At 53.3% G+C, this 3,823-nt stretch overlaps 1 long non-coding RNA gene across 1 annotated transcript; it reads right to left on the reverse strand.

The window, feature by feature from the left end:
* Positions 1–2,016: 2,016 nt before the first annotated feature.
* Positions 2,017–3,592, reverse strand: LOC112132755 (uncharacterized). Its single transcript, XR_008523511.1, has 3 exons — positions 3,392–3,592; positions 2,481–2,562; positions 2,017–2,287 (listed from the first exon to the last, which is right to left on the reverse strand). It is a non-coding gene; the product is annotated as an uncharacterized LOC112132755 (long non-coding RNA).
* Positions 3,593–3,823: the final 231 nt, after the last annotated feature.

Raw genomic sequence — 3,823 nt, forward strand, 5'->3', positions numbered from 1 at the left:
CCAGTGTTGCTTTTAATTGCTCGTCGGGTGCATCTGACCCCACTGGGTTTCCCCCAATGCTTGGAGTAAAGAGGGTGCTGATAAATGGGGGTTAAAATGAAGGCGCAAGGAGAAGCCAGGGGTATGGATACTGCTCTACCACCCACCTAGGTGTGCCTGGCCACAAGGGGACCCCTTCACACTCTTGTTAAGTGCTGCGCCTGCCACTGTTTCAGGGGAGATTATCTCGATTTTGGTTGGGAGGGTCTTGAGTTAAAACCAGGTGTGTGGTCACAAATGACCTGGGGTCAGACCTTTCTGCTGCTTGCCAGCTGTGTGTCTAAGCAAGTCTCTGCGCCTCAGTTTTCTCATCTATGAAAAGGGTCATACATGCTCATATACATGACATACATACGTGCAGGGTGCTTATGGTACTGGGATCACCAGTAGCCCAACCAGCTTGAGGAGGCCCTGAGCCCTCACCTACGCAGACAGGCAGGGAGCGTTTGGATCCTGAGGGAGGTGTTTATAGCCAGCGGCAAATTCTCCTCGGGATTCCAATTTAAGAATTTGACTTGACCCTGGGATGCTGCGCCTGGACAGCGAGGGCTGGCTGCTGCTGCCTGTTTATAGGTGAGATGTGAACAAATGGTATTTATAAAGGGTTAAACATTGGTTAACCAAACTATCAAGTCAGTGAGAAATGGCACGTGGATTAGATCTCCAAACACAAGGTCCACCTGCTGAAAGACATGAAATCCTAATTCACTGCCTACTATGTGCCAGGGACTTTGTTAACAATGCTCAGTAAAAAAAAAAAAAAAAAAATCTAACATTGCTGACGGTTACCTGTGTGCCAGGCACTAGGCTAAGGGCCTCAGGGTCACTATCTTATTTCATCTTCCTAGTGGGCATGTGCCGTAGATGCCAGAAAAGCCTCATTTTACACATGAGGAGAGGGACACCCAGAAGGAACAGGGACTTTGTGGGGGCTCAGGGCTGGTGAGTGGTGGGGCTGGGGCTCCATCCCAGCGTCAGAGATCACACTGTAGGAAATAATCAGCCCGACTCAGTGTGTGGCTCCTGCTAGGGGTGGAAGGTGCTTTCCCCACACCCGCCCCCCTCATTAGGGACTCCCCTAAGCTGTAGAGGACCAGGCTTCAGCCTGGGGCCCCCCTGCTAGAAGGCAGCTTGGAGGCTGCTCCTGCAGGGACTGTGTGTGTTGACAGCAGCCTCTTCTTGAAGGACAGAGCCCCCGCAGCCACAGGGCGATGGACTTGGTGCCCAGAGCAGCCAAGTGTTTTAATGGTGTTCCTGGACTGGCCCTGATTCATTTCTCTAAGCGTCTGGGTTTTGGGTGGGGGGAGATGCACCCCTAGCAATTAATGATGTCGGTGACAGAGGTTCACACTTGCCTCCCATGTCTGTGCGCACGAATGCACAAGTGCTCATTAAGCTAATTAATATGGTCTTTCCAGAGCCACTACGTCCCTCACCCTCTGCCACAGGGCTGGCAGAGAGAACGCAGTCTCCACTCTGGAGCTCGAATGGGGAAAATAAATCAGGAGTTGGCCCTGGTGGCTCATCAAAATGCCTCTCTTTAAACCACCACCCTTCCTGGTGCATTGGAGAAGGTGACATTGCTACCTCTGTTCTGCAAAGCCAGCCCACAAGGGAAGGGTCGGCCTTGTGAGGACTGAGCTTCCCGTCCCCAGAATTCAAGGACAGGTGTCTGTCAAAGGTAGGAAGTTGGAGTCAATTGCTTGTCAGGGCTTTCCCGAGCTGCCCCGGCTCCCTAGCTGGGCACAGCAGGGCACGGACAGGCCCTGGCCCTTAGACTCTACCACACATTGAGTGAATGATTAACAGCTGGGTTCTCCTCTGATGGCCTAGTTTGGACTTCAGGCCCTTTGGTGAGAAGGGAGTCCCTGTGTTCCCCCAACCCCAGGCTTTTAACAGGGCCTCCAGAGCCTTAACCCCCTGTTTCTCCAAATGAAGAATCTCATTCAAGCTGCAGGGAATCTCACCTCACTGGGCCTGGGAGCAAGCATCAAAATGTGTATTATACCCAGCCCGGAAGATCCTTCAGATCAGGGAGTTTGGGATCCCCTGCTTTAACCCAAAGGTGTGGACCTTGGCAGTGACCTTGTCAACTCCTCAGAAAGTCAAATCACCTTTTTTCATTCTCTGTGCATGAGGCCCCTTTCAGCTTGGTGGGAGGGTAAGCAGGAAGGCACAGGTTTACCCTGGGTTTAACCTCAACTCCTCCAGCATGAACCTTTACTTCTCTCAGTCTCAGTCTCCTCATCTGAAAAACGGGGATAATAATACATCCCTCCAAATGCAATCAGCACCCCAAAAAGTTCCTGGCAATTGTGCTTGCTCAAGAAATGTTAGTTCTCTTATAGGGCGATCATTTAATCTTTGCTCCCCGTGCCCCCAACTAACTCCTCTTGAGAGATGGTTCCCTGCACTGAGCAGATGTTAGAGTGAGCACTTACTGTGTGCTGGGCTATGTTCTCCGTGCTGGAGGTGGAGGAGCCACCAGGGAAGATCCAGCCCTGCCCTCCCGGGGTTGGCATTCTAATCGGGGAGACAGCACACACATACACAGGCAAATAAATGGGACAGTTTCAGATAGGAATGAGTGCAGAGAAGGAAGAGAACCAGGTGATGGGATGGCAAGGGACTAGGGAGTGGTGTCAGAGGTGCCTCTGTGAGGGGGGCATTTGAGACCTGAGAAATGAGAAGAGCCAGCCCAGCCATGTGAACATTTAGGAAGGAGTTTTCCAGGGGATGGAAATAACAGGTGCAAAGTCCCTGGGGCTGGAAGGACTGAGCAGGGTCAGGGATGGAGAAGAAGGCCAGTGTGGCTGAAGTGAGTGAAAAGGGGGAGGTAGTGAGAGATGGGGTGGGGAAAGGGGACGTGATGAGGTGGGTGGGGTGCTGGGGCTTAGGGGCTGTGGTAAGGAAGGAGGATGCTATTCTCAAAGCAACTGCTGAGCAGCTGTTGTGTGCAGCCACAATGCTGGGAGCTGTGTTCGTGGCATCCTTACAGCGGCCACTGGGGGTGGGGGAGGGACGGCTGGTGGCTGGTTACAGAGAAGGCTGGGCTTCTGAGTGGTGGCCACATTTGGGTGCAAGCCACAGAGTCTCTACCCTCCCCCACCCTCCACAACAAATGACTATGTCTCCCCATGACTCAGGTCTCTCCAGGGTTCTCAGGGCAAAGTCCCCCAGAAAAAACACCTTTCAGAGTCCCAAGTCCCTGTCACTCTGCACTGAATCCCACCAGCACCCGTGGCCAGAAGAAAATCTTTTACAATGTGAATGAGAATTCATCCCTCCCCTGCTTTGCCTCCTCTGTGGCTCCACATTTTAGTTCAGAGAATGAAACCCAAAGTCCTTGTACCGTGTGGTCCAGATGAGGGCCAGCCTCTCCACCCCTCTGAGTTCACTTCAATGTTGCCCTCCATCCAATGGGTATAACATCCAGACTTGCCTTTCCCTTGGAATGGTGGTGAGACTTGGGGGGTGTCCCTTGGGGGATGTGACCCCCACTTGTCGCCTGTATGCCCAGGAGGAGTTGGTGAAGAGGCTCTCAGCCAGGCCTGCCCTCAGAAGGGTTAACGTGGCCTCTTTGTCCCATGGTTGCCATGGGGACAGTTCCTGCCCTTCAGGAAGCAGGGAGAGCAGTTTCCTGTTTTGAAGAAGGCTTGAGTGCTGTTTTCCTCCAGTCCGCCTGCCCAGAGAGGGGCAGGAAGCCTAAGGCCAGCCGCCCCTGCTGCTGGGTGTGTGGCGGAGCCGTGCCCACACCCAGCCAGCCAGGAGGGGCTGTTGTGGA

This window comes from Pongo abelii, chromosome 2, assembly GCF_028885655.2.
Source record: "Pongo abelii isolate AG06213 chromosome 2, NHGRI_mPonAbe1-v2.0_pri, whole genome shotgun sequence".
Classification (NCBI taxonomy): Eukaryota; Metazoa; Chordata; class Mammalia; order Primates; family Hominidae; genus Pongo; species Pongo abelii.